This window comes from Acomys russatus, chromosome 4 (assembly GCF_903995435.1).
Source record: "Acomys russatus chromosome 4, mAcoRus1.1, whole genome shotgun sequence".
Classification (NCBI taxonomy): Eukaryota; Metazoa; Chordata; class Mammalia; order Rodentia; family Muridae; genus Acomys; species Acomys russatus.
Window position 1 is genome coordinate 12,040,592 of NC_067140.1, and position 12,734 is coordinate 12,053,325.

Sequence of the window (12,734 nt, forward strand, 5' to 3'; positions counted from 1 at the left end):
TGACGGCACACGAAGCAGTGGGCCTCTTTGCTGCACCGCGCTCCCCATCACAGCCCCCCACCCTTTGACCTAGTGAACGCTCACTCCACCTTCTTACTTCAGATAAGGTACCAAGCCCTCCCCGGTTGCATGCTCTCAGCCCGCTCTTCTTGCAGGCTGTCCAGGTCGCTGTAATTTTCCGTTTGGTTTTTTTTTTTTTTTTTTTTTTCTTCTTCTTCTTCTTCTGTTGTTATTTAATGTCTCTGTTTCTAATTTGGCTGTAAGCTTCACAATAGCAGGGACTGTATCTACTGTTCTGTGTCGTGTCTGGCACACCGTAAAGGTCAATAAATCTTTGTTGAACAACTGAGAGAATAAACCATCATTTTCATCTTCCCAGCCATTATATTTGTTGCTAGGAATTAAAAAGCCCGGCATCTAGTCTGGGCAACACCATCTTAGGAACATGGTTAAGGAGCCAGTCTCCCTGACACTGACCCCTCGCCCCCTCTGAGGTCTGGACGAAATGAGCCTCAGGGTCTATGAAGATGAGGAATTGGGCCTAGATGTTGATGCCCGACTCTACCAGCCTGGCGCTTCCTTTCTCTCTTATCTTTAGCACTCAGATAACTGCATCCAGCAGTGTTTGCTGTGTTGCCTGCAGGCATTGCAAAACACACAAATTTGGAAGAGGGGCATCCTGTTTTCACACACACACACTCACTGTCTTAAATCAAATAACAAACGCAAGGTGGCAGGGAGGGCTGGCAAACAACAAACGCCACATGGAATGGAACAAAAATCTAACTCAAACAAACCTTTTCCACTTAGGAATGATAAACACTGCATAGCACGGCAGTGTAAACCACGAGCAGGCAGCCCCTTTAAAAATATAACCATCAATCTGTGGCTAAGCCCACAGCCAGTTGCAGTATTAATCACACTCTTCTGGCAAGAGAATCCATTTCCCAATAAAGTTTGAGTGGCAGGGAAAAGGCAGAGCCAACACCAGGAGATAAACTCCGCTTGCAAGTGATCTAAGGAAAGCTGCTCTTTGGCTGGCCGCTCTCTCACCATCCTGCTGCTCACACCAGACACATAAATACACACACACACACACCTCCCCCTGCCCCTCATCATATTTCCATCACTTCACACTGCTCTGCAGCCCTGCTCCAGGCCCATTTTTCACTATGTGTCATTTTTGTACATTTGAACACAGACTGCCCTTAGAAATTATGAGTCCTTTCTTAAGCACAGACACCATCTGTGCTCTCTCTCTCTCTCTCTCTCTCTCTCTCTCTCTCTCTCTCTCTCTCTCTCTCTCTCTCTCCCTCCCTCCCTCCCTCCCTCTCCTCCCCTCTCTTCCTTCTTCCCTCTCTCCTATAACCTCTCTCTCTCTCTTTCTCTCTCTCTCTCTCTCCTTGTCCCTTTCTCTCTGTCTCTCAAGCTCTCTATCTCTGTTATATCTCTGTCTCTGCCCCATGTCTCTCCACTGTCCTCCTCTGCCACCAATCTAGAGCCAATGAAAGTAAACAGTATTTCCGTCATTCTGCTGGCCTCCTGCCAATCTCATAATGCCTCACTCATGCTGAGGGTGATTGGATAAATCTTCAGTTTTTATAGGTATCTTTGTTGCATAGCATTGTTAGAATCTTCTCGGTCAAGATCACTGGGAACTCTTAGGATATTATTGTGCCTAGATTAAAATTGCACCTTAATCTTGAATGAACGATATGGTTACACTACTGACTTTTTTCCTATCCATAAACATGGTATAACTCTTCATTTCTATAGGCCTTACTTCATGGTGTTCAACATCTATTTAGGTACACTGCATGTAATTTTACCTGGCTGGGGAGACATCATGATCAGAAAGGTGATTTTCCCATGATGAGGATCACCCATTGCACTCAAGTTGTACTGACCCCTGCGATTTCCCCAAATGTGGGAAACTTAACTGCATAATTTGTGATAGTGAGGGACTGCATCCATGCTCTACCCTGGCATTTTGCTGTTAGAAACATAGTGGCACACACCTTTAATCCCAGCACCGGTGAGGCAGAGGTAGGCGAGTATCTGTGAGTTCAAAGCCAGCATGGTCTACAGAGTGGGTTCCAGGACAGTCAAGGCTGCACACAGAGAAACCCTGTCTCAAAAAACAAAACAAAACAAGACAAATCAAAATACTATAGACAACATAAAGGTTGGTACTGTGAATAGCATCTAATATATTTTCTTAATTTATTATTGTGACACAGAGGAAAACTACTGATTTCCATATGTTTATATTATGTTTATATTACCTGACATACTGTCTGAATTCACTGTTGCTAAAAATTAGTCTGATAATTTTTCACTTAAATTATATCATGTGCAAATAAGACAGTTTGTCCTTTCCTTTAGAGCCATATAGCCTTCTATATATCTGTTATATTGTATAACCCAAAACCACTCTCTATATAGTGCTAGAAATATGACTATGCTTACCTCTTGACAATGTAATGAGAGAATGTTTCAAAAATCCATTTTCTTGGGAAGAAAATTATTTATTTCAGCATACAGATTATAGTCCACCATGAAGGGAAGTCAGGGCAGGAACTCAAGGCAGGAGCTGGGCCCAGGAGCTGAAGCAGAGGCCATGGGAGGTGGGGGGGGGGAGGGAGGGGAGGGCGAGGGGGTTGCTGCTTCCTGCCTTGCTCCTCTTGGCTTCCTTCATCTGCTTCCTTATACCTCTCAAAAGGACCTGGCCACTGTGGGCTGGGCTCTCCACACCAAGCATTAAGCAAGAAAAGGTGCAACAGACTTGCCTACAGGCCAATGTGATGGAAGCAGTTTCTCAATTGAGGGTTCTCAGATGATCCTAGCCTGTGTCAAGTTGACAAAAAGCAAACCTGCACAATAGCCTGAACTCCTGACTTTCCTGCCTCGGCCTCTTAAGTGATCACTCATTTCATTGAGTTGAAGAACATAGTCTGGATGGGATGAGTTTGTAGAAACCAGAGACTGCCTTCCTAGCCTCACAAATAACCTCTCTTTAAAAGTTCTACAGGTGCTCTCAAGAGTAACTAGCCACCCAGCCAAGGACAGTACGTGCAGTAGACTTCGAACCCCGACCCAGATCTAGCCAATGGACAGGACATTCTTCACAGCTGAGTGGAGAGTGGGGTTTGACTTTCACACGAACTCTGGTGCCTCATATTTGACCACGTCCCCTGGATGGAGAGGCCTGGTGGCACTCAGAGGAAGGATAGCAGGCTACCAAGAAGAGACTTGATACCCTATGAGCATATACAGGGGGAGGAGGTCCCCCTCAGTCACAGTCATAGGGGAGGGGAGTAAGGGGAAAATGGGAGGGAGGGAGCAATGGGAGGATACAAGGGATGGGATAGCAATTAAGATGTAACATGAATAAATTAATAAAATATTTTTAAAAGAATAACTAGCCACATGTGAAACTGTTGACCAAGTTACCAAATACAGTATCTACTTATTTATTTTGTGTGAATACGGAGAGATCAGAGACAACCTGGCTATCTTCTTCTACCGTGTGAACCCCTGAGATAAAACTCAAGCCATTAGATTAGAAGGCAAGAACCCCCATCCACGGCAATATCACGCCAGCTCACCCAACTCTTTTTGTTTTGCTTCGTCTGCTTCATAGGTTTCCAAGAAGGGTATATTGAAATCTCTAAGTAAAATGATAGATCGTCTATTTATTACTGTAATTCTTACAATTACGCCTCTATGTAGTCTGCACTGTATTGGTGGTATTTTCTCATGACTATTACATCTTCTTGGAATATCATGCAGTTGTGACGTTTCCGGAATAAATCATTGCCTTTCTTCTTTGCCTCAACTTCACCTCCATCTGATATTGAAATTGCTAGACTTGTATTATTGTAGTTATTTTCCTAGAATGCCACTTTCGGCCCTTTATTTTCAACCTTATTCTATTCTTGCATTTATGTGCCTCTCAGAAAATCAACCAGAAGATTGGCTGGATCCTTTTTGTGAGCCAATCCAAAAGTACGTGTGTCTTAATCAGCGAGATTAGCCCACTCATCCTGTAATCACTGATAGCATAGATTTGATTTATTCATCTTATTTTATGTTCCCTACTTATCATTCATTTTCTTTTTGCCTTACTTCTCTTGCTGAATAAAACAATATTTTTTAGTTTTATTCATGTTGCATTTTTGTAAGATTTATATTATATCCTACAATTTTCATGGTTGCCCCTAACTTAAGTAAAGCCCAAACTAACACTTGTTTTTCCAACTTAATGGTAAAAGATTGTTCATAGCGGTGTGACCCAATACTAAGACCCTTTACACAGGCACCCTTCCTGTCCTGTGGTCCTGGGAATATACTTGAGCTCACACAGCGGCAATGACTAAAAGTTAAGTTCCAGGTAGGACCCACCCTGACATCTCCAGGGTCCTGAACAGGGGAAGTGGGCAGCACACCATGCCTTGTTTAATGCCCTGATTAGAACAAGAATTCTCCTCCTCATGCATTATTAGGTTTTGTTGGTTGTTGGTTGTTGTTGTTGTCATTTGGGGTTAAGAAATGGTGTTTCCCCATAGGACACAGTTCATGCCTGGTACTGTAAACCTGCTATAACCCATGATTCATATAGGCCTTGGGGAGGGGAGAACCCACTATTGTTATTTTGCCAAATGGACATAACATCAAACTGCCTTCTAAATATTTATGCTCAGTCACATCAGTGACTGCCATCAACCTTGGCCGCAGAAGTTTTTCTTTCTATCCTGGAAAAATAGTTACGGCTGCAGAGACCCACACATGCTCAAAGTGCTGAGAATAAGCAACTGTTAAGTGCTAAGGTCTAAATGGGATGTCAGTCTCCACTCCTCCAAGACCCTGGTAATGCCTCCAAAGAAGACATAGAAAGCACACAGGAGCGGGGCCAGGGAGAGGTGCTGTGAAATGCCATCTTCCAGGCATGATGTGGCCACTGCGCTCATGAACTCACGACACCCATGATGACCAAGCCAACAAAGACCAGTCAAATTCCAGCAGGGAGCACTAACTGTACTTCATGGCTCACAAGAAAAAAAAACCAGAGATCTCATGACTAGGGGAGGGGGAAATGATGGGGGTGGTGAGCTGGGGCAGTTGGGGGTGGATATGAGCAATATACATTATAGACATGTATGAGACTGTCAACAAATAAGTTAGAGGTAGTCTTTACAAAACTGAAAATAGTCGTGTCTTCAGAGACTGGCTGATTAGAGGTACAGTACCATGGAGAGATAGGAGTATTGCAAACCCAGAGGGTAATTACTTCCTCTTGAGCTAGTCCTAGCCTTCCAGAAAAGCCATTTCTTGCCCACCTCTGTGTCAAACAAACATCCTATGACTAATAGATTTAAAGAGAAACTTTTGGAATACATTAACTTAGCAGACCACTAGCTTCCAACAACCCTAATGTAAAGAATGCCCTCAAGTTAGCATGTTGGGCCTAGCTTCCAACAAAACAAAAGCAAAGAACGTCATCAGATAGCATATAGATGGGCCTATAGAAATGCTCCCCCCCATCTCTCCAATGTATTTTAAACTTGCCTGTATTTGTAACTTTCTTTGTTTTGTAAAGCTATAACACTTCCTGAAACTGCTTCCACGCTGGAATGCAGAATATGGGCTAAACCTAAATCTGTGTCTCCAGGCCATGGTCACTCAAAATGGCTCCAGAATAAACTACCTCTTATTACTTTTAAAAAAGAAAAGAATAGTGTTTATATTAACACTTATTTTTTTTTTTTTGTAATTGTATTGAATTACAACTGGTATATAATGAGATTCATTTATTTTAAATGAACAAGCCTATGACTGTTAATCTTACAGACGGTCCAGCTGACACCACAACCACAGGACAATTTAACACTTCCTTCACCCCACGGGGCGTTATCCTTCTACACGATTTGCAGTCAGTTTCCATTACCACCTCCAGCACTCAGCTTATTTACTTTCTATGTCTGTTTGGCCATTTCTAAATGGTTTCAAATGCAGGAAGCTCTTGGAATCTTAGCCCATGCTGAGACGTGAGGCTTGCCACATTGTTGCGTTCAGCCAGGTGGTGATGATGTCACACTCTGGGGGCATCCATTTCTCAGCAGATGAAAGCCCAGGTCTTGCAATGGACGCAGGTGCTACTTCGTAGTGGAAAGCTGCCTGGGGACAGCACAGCCTAGTGCTCTGACACTCTGATGTTGGAGGGCCCTGCTGTTGAAGGTTGCAGCCTACATGACCAGATAGCTTTCTGAGCTCCAAGCAAGATGGAAGACTCCCTTTCCCCCCTAGGGATTCCTGCTCTCTGCCTATCCTTATTTGGAAGATGTCCCTGAGCTTCTCTTAGAAGTACCCTCTGATGCAGCTTCCGGCAGAATGCTCCCTCCCCACCCATCTGATAATTAGGTAGTGGGGTGTGGAGGTGGGGGGATGGCAAGGTGGAGGTTATAGGTCCTCGATGTTTAATGCAAATAAAGTATACCGTGAGCACCTATCAGAGGGCCTCCTGGCTGCTTCCCTTTTCCTACATATTCCCCTCACCCCTGGAATGAAGTTGATCTGCCTCCCTGCAGCTGGTCCCAGATGTCATTCCATCATGCCCATGGCCTTGCGAGCCCTGCGTCCTACCTCTGCTCCTCCTGCCTTTGTGGGCTGGTGGCCAATAGCCCCCAAGGGAAGAGGAGAGATCCTCACTCTGATATTTAACTTCTCCAGACTATTCTCTTAAAGTGAGTTAACATGGCACATACTCACCAGGCATGCATGCATACAGTCCCTGTGGCTCTGCAATCCTTGCCAATCCTTGTGATGTCATTCACTCTCGTCACTATATTAATCCCAGTGAGTGCATTTATTATTTCTGTGATGAAAAACTAGATGCATAGGTGAGTATATGAAATATACGCACTGTTCTATAGTCGTACATGGGGAAACAGCAAGAGTTTTGGGAGAATCAAAGTGGTAGCTATGGCTGATCCTCAATAGTAGGATTATGTGACTCTTCTTCATTTTTGAATCTTTCTTTTAGAAAGCAACTGGTGTTTACTTTTATAACAGAAATAAATTAACTTAAATTGCTTAATATGATAACATAAGGTATTTTGCAGCTAATACAAAGCTTATTTTATCCACCGTAATATTTCCCCATAGTGACAATTATATAAAATCTCCCTTCAGCCTCCAGTTTGAGTCACAGGGAGGCTGATGTTATTAATTAGGCTCCAGGGAAGAAGTACACCGATTCCAGAGCTCTTTCAAAGCAGTTAGGGGCCTGAAAGCACGGTCACCACCATCCACCCAGGCAGTTCAAGAACCTCCCCGCTTCACTAGCCTCCTGTGCTGGACCAGGCTTTCTCTTCTCTGCATCTGGCTCTCACACCAAGCTTTACAAGGTAGTCGGGATTCTGTTAGTTCTATGTTTGGCTGGCAGTGGAAGGACCCGACTCCGTGTGTGTGTGTGTGTGTGTGTGTGTGTGTGTGTGTGTGTGTGTGTGTTCGTAACCGCCATGCAGCACAGACACTGGGAATCTCCCACTGAGGTGTATTCACTCACGCATAACTGAGCACCAGTACCTCGTTGTGCCTCTTAAGTTTATTGTCTAAGAATAAACAAGGTACCCAAGGCACAAGTGGCTCGGGATCTTAGCTGAAAGATACACACTAGAGGCTGTAGCAGCTCAGAGAAGGGTTTCTTTTTGCCCATATGGGAGGGGAAGATGTCTCCAGGAGGAAACGCTGCTCGGGAGTTGGCAGGGGGGGGGGGGGGCAGTTGTCAGCTGAATGAAAAGCCTACATGTCAGGGATTACACAAAGGGCCTAAGAAATGACAGAGAGACCAGACTAGGGCAGAGCCTCCTCTGTCTGCCCCCCTGGCTCCCACCAAATGCTTCCCCCTGCTAGTCTTTCAAGGTCACTATTAGAAGCTTTCTCCCTCTAGTGTCCTCACAAAGGACAGGGCCTGGGTTGTAATGGATACCTTGGGCTAACAGGAGGCCAAATGCCAACCAGCCATGTTTCCTGATGCAACTCTTCTAAAACAAGTGCTTAACATGCCCCAACCCAAGTTACTTGTATCCTGCCCTGTAACGTCTGTTGCACTTATAAACCCCAAGACTCCTCTAGACTCATCCTACCTTACAAGAGAGATACTTAACTGTACGTCACAGCCACTCTTTCATGCTAAAGACTGTACCTCGCTGAATCATTTCAGAAATGGCTTAAACATCAGGAGCCAAAGCAAATTTTTTTACTAGAGGGGACTGCTTTATGGCCTGATGAATAATTTGCCGTAATAACGAGTTATCCGTGCCACCAAGCGTGAATTACTAATTTCCAAAAGACCCCCAAAATTAATAAGACACATTCAACCTTAAACCATTCTGAACATAATCTCCCTTTGAGGATTCATAAATGCCTGGAAATGTTTTAAATTTGTGAATAAGGACTACGGCTCTGGATTGTCACATCTATACAAAGTAATTCAATAAAACCCCACAGGTTTAGAGCTCACTAATCCTACTGTTCTAAGCAGAAAGAATAGCTCTCCAAGTAGTAAATTGAGGTAAATGCCACCAGCACTGGGCCCAGAAGATATGCCATTCATGAATGTCACTGATTTTATTTTTTGCCGTATTTCAGGTTTAATGAATACAGACAGATTCACTCTTCCCTGGCATACAGTTCTAGGCATTTTTGACCAAGGTATGTAGTCAAGTGAGACTCGCCACTATCAAGATATAGACTATTGTGAGCACTCCTCCAAATTCTCTCATGCCCCTTTATTAGTGGACACCGTTTCTTCCCTCTAGTCCCTGGAAATATCTGTCCCTAGGACCGTTGCTTCCTGCATAATGTCATGCAATCAGACATAACGATGCTTCGGGGTCAGTTTCTTTCATTTTTCTTAATCTTTTAAAGTCATCCACGTTGCTTCGATAGCTTCATCTCCTAGCAAACACAGAGCTTGGACATCCCAGTGGGTCCTGGTAACCTCACATCAGGTTCTTGGGTGTTGTTTACCACTTGTGAAGTTCCTTTGTTGGGTCCTCTGAGCCACCTGATATCTTCCTATATTAAAGATGGGACAAATCTCTATCTTTAGAGATTCAAGCGATCTTTACAATGAGTGAAGCTCTACACCATAAGCACATGGTCCATGGGGCTCTGGGCTCAGCACAGAGAAGGGTCCCTAGTAGGGACACAAAATGAAGTTTAAATCACCTGAGCTCCATGCACCATGATCAATGATCAACTTGGAAAATGGCAGTTTCATTGGAATACTAAATCCCACTGAGAAAAGCTCTCAAAAACACACAGTGAAGGTGATCTTGTGCCTTGTGGTACAATTCAGCCCTCGGGTGCATTTCCAAAGGCAGAGACTTCCAAATGTGCTTTGCCGAAGGCAGGTGTTTTCCTGACCCAGCAATTAGGAGCATACATGCCTCTCTAGAAGTGCACTGGGAATGCAATCCACAATGACAGGGCACCATTCAGAGTCTTATTCAGTGATGCGTGAGGTCCTTCTGCTTCATGAGACAGGGGACTTGGTCTGCATCAAGGCAGCAGGGAGCTCATCCTACCATACACCCGAGAGAGCCCCTCAACCAAGCCGTGCCTCTCCAGCATCATAGACCTCCACTCCAGCACCTGCCAGCTCCGGTGTAGCTGTTCTACATCGCGCGAGGAGAGTCGGCTTCCACATAAGCCAGAACTACAGTCTGAGCGCTGACAGTGCTGCGTTAATTCCCACTCTGGCTCTCTAACTCTGACCCAGAAGGGTCACACCAACAGAGTTTGATGAACGGTGTGTTGAAACCAGGTACTCACTCTGCCTTGCCCGCTGCTCTGACACATCCACTAGGCCCGGCTCCCCAGGTCTTCAACACAGAGACTGTTGTCAGTGGGGCTGGAGGACATGTAAAACATCTTCCTTTTTGAATTTGTTACCTTGGAATGATAAAGTCTGGACCCCACATCATGACAGTCTAACACCCACAGGTCTGCTTTCCACGGTCTCTGTTGCCCGTGATCAGAAGAAAGTATTAAATAGGAGACTGGGATTAAATAAATCATACTCCAAAGATGCTTTTTCTTATACTACAGTATTTGAATTATCCAACTTTAGTATTGCTATTACTGATGGTGGTACCCAAATGACTTAAACTTCAGGTATGTAATACATACACACATGTACACACATACATGTGGGGGGGGGCATGGTACCATCTGAGGTACCAGGTTACCTGGCAGTCTTCGACTACATCCAGACCACCACTCGGCTTGGCAAAAACCACCCCTTCTGAGTGTCTACAGATCTAGAACAGCCCATCTCTCAGTTTGTCGCTTAGTGGCTGAGAAACACAGATTGGGGGTGGGGAGAAAAGAATGAGAAAACGCCGTTTTCTAAGCCTGGTCTTTCTCGCACACACAATAGAGGTTATAATCTCTTCCTGCCATGAGGCTTACATAATGGATAATAACAATAATATCAGCTATTATGAACAGAAAGCATATTTAAGGGTCAAAAGTCATGGGGATACGCATTCCCTTTATTGATTTTAATCCATGCCTCAACCCTCTGAGGAAAGAACATTATCATCCCCAGCTAAGAACGAGTTGCTCAGGGATTCGAAGCAACTCCCTAAAAAACACTAGGCAGCCAATGCTATGGTGAGGATATAAATTGCTCTCTTTACCATTGCACTTAACTTTATTCCACTTCTGGCAATGAGACTCAATGTAATAATCAAGGGCTTAAAAACGTGAAGGAAGGGAGGAAGGGAGAGGGAGGGAGGGAGGGATGGCAGAGGAAGAGAAGAAAGGCATATGTATCTGGCAACCAGGCATTGCCAACATAAATCACAGGTTTTAAATCATGATTCCAATGAGTGGTTTATGAGGTCCTGCTGAAGCCATATGGTCACCTCCTGACCCCTCCCCAAGCCCACTGATTATAAATAAGTACAATAAGACAGGGTCATTACCACTGGGAGCAGGTGGGGCAGTGCAGGTCACAGAGGGCACATGGAGAAGGGATGAAGGAGCTGGATGCAGGAGAGAGAGGCTTTCCCATCACGGAGGCAGGAAGGAGGACCATTCAGATCAAGTCTTTCAGCACAGAGGCCACCAGGACTAAGTGCTAGCCTCCCAGGACTATTACTTTCCTCGCCTCTTCTCCAAGACCAGAAAGTCCACCTCCTAGGCTGAAATGAGGCACGTAAGCTCCAAAGGGCACTAGATAACCTTCCAAGATGGTCCCCAAGCTTAAGAGTGGAGAAGGTCATCCCCCCCCTAAAATGTTCCTTCCCATCTTAACACAGTACAGCCCCAACACTGGTTCCACAACGTCCAACCACGACCGACCAATGACACACACAAAACCACTCACCTGTCTGTAACTCTGCCCTGCCCTAGCTTCCTAAAATGAATCAAACAAGTTCATCCTACCCCTGTGGCAGAAAAACAATGATAGAGGAAGAAGTAAGCTGAGGCCCTAGAACTGACTCTAAGGTGAGGGAGACCACCAAAAAAGAGAAGGCCTTTCAACACCCCTCCATACCATCTTCTGGGACATCAAAAAGGAGAACAAAAACTGGTCGCTGAAATTTTTAATGGTCTATGGATGCATTTATTACTACAATTTATTACATCTGTAGTGCTTGCAATGTCTGGCAAAAGTCCATGACAAAACTATAATAGAAATAAAAGGTACGACAATATAACCTTAAGGAGCAAAACGTTCACAAGCAGAACCACCTTTTTTAGATGTATAAAACACTAGTGATGAGACATGAAAAAAAAAAAAAAAGAGCTAGGAAACTGCACCAATGATGTCACCTACAATCATGACAGATACTCACGCTTATTTTCTAAGCAAATGAAATCATTAATAGTTGTCATGTCACAACTTATTCAGAAACCTTCAAAACACTAACGTGTAGGTTGCCTGATGGCCATGAAAGGCCAGTGCCTGAATCTGATTGTCAGACCCCAAGGAAGGGTGAAAGAGGAGGAACAAGTCCCGTAAGGTAGGCTCTGGGCTCCACGTGAGCCTGTCTGAGGACAAACCAGAGGACTAATTAAAACAGAGAAAACTTTTGAAGTTGTTTTTTTTTTTTTTTAACTCTAAAATACACAATGAAGAAAATCTGTATTTTGTTTTAATTTTAAGCAAAGAACCAAAAGAAATGAGGCAAAAGGAAAGAAGAAACCTATAGAAAAGGCAGAAGACAACATTAAGAAAAGCTCTCAAAATAAAGCCAAACATTCTATGAATAAAAGATGGAGTAAAAGAGACATACGGAGGAGCATTTTATGGAGTAAACGTATACCAACTAAGAGTTGATGGGTAATAAATAAATAGAAAAAAAAATCACCAAAACATGAAACATAAGTTTCATAGAACTTTAGATAGGAGATCAAATAAACTAGATTAAATACCAGCGTGGGTAATTGAAAAATGCCATACAGAAAGATCCTAGCATTAGAGCAATGGCTTGGTGGGGAAGAGTGCCTGTGTGTGAGCAGAAGAACCTGGACTGCAATCTCCAGCACCCCACACATCTGGGCACAGCTGCACGACCTGTAACGCTATCCTTGTGTGGTAGAGACATGTGGGTCCCAGGGACCACTGACCAGCCAGCCTACCAAAACAGCAAGACCATTCAGTGAGAAACCATGTCCTAAGAGATTACAGAGAAGGAGCACATAGGAAGACATCA

General features: G+C 44.1%; 1 protein-coding gene and 1 non-coding gene across 2 annotated transcripts in view; one reads left to right on the forward strand and one right to left on the reverse strand.

Annotated features, from left to right (window-relative positions):
* Ptprt (protein tyrosine phosphatase receptor type T) overlaps positions 1–12,734 on the reverse strand; it is a 1,134,114-nt gene that overhangs the window by 1,023,204 nt on the left and 98,176 nt on the right. The gene's annotated exons all lie outside the window — the stretch shown is intronic.
* On the forward strand, positions 1,822–1,985 carry LOC127188774 (U1 spliceosomal RNA). Its single transcript, XR_007830613.1, has one exon. It is a non-coding gene; the product is annotated as a U1 spliceosomal RNA (small nuclear RNA).